Below are 210 nucleotides of genomic sequence, written 5' to 3'. Positions count from 1 at the left end.
ATCATGGGTTTCGCGTACTTTGATTATTCACAAAAGAGTAGCATACCTTTGACAACCTTTAGTGGCAGTTCACATACGCACAATATAAGGAGATACTGTTCAAGAAATGTTAATTATCGTGTTCACTAACGTTATTTCATTTCCTTACTCTCATTTATCATTGCATCCTCTGCCAAACGGAGGAGGCAAAGGTAGAATAATTTTTTTTTG

The sequence above is a fragment of the Penaeus monodon genome, chromosome 15 (genome assembly GCF_015228065.2).
Source record: "Penaeus monodon isolate SGIC_2016 chromosome 15, NSTDA_Pmon_1, whole genome shotgun sequence".
Taxonomy (NCBI): domain Eukaryota; kingdom Metazoa; phylum Arthropoda; class Malacostraca; order Decapoda; family Penaeidae; genus Penaeus; species Penaeus monodon.
The sequence above is the reverse complement of the archived record's forward strand: the minus strand, read 5'-3'. Positions refer to the sequence as shown.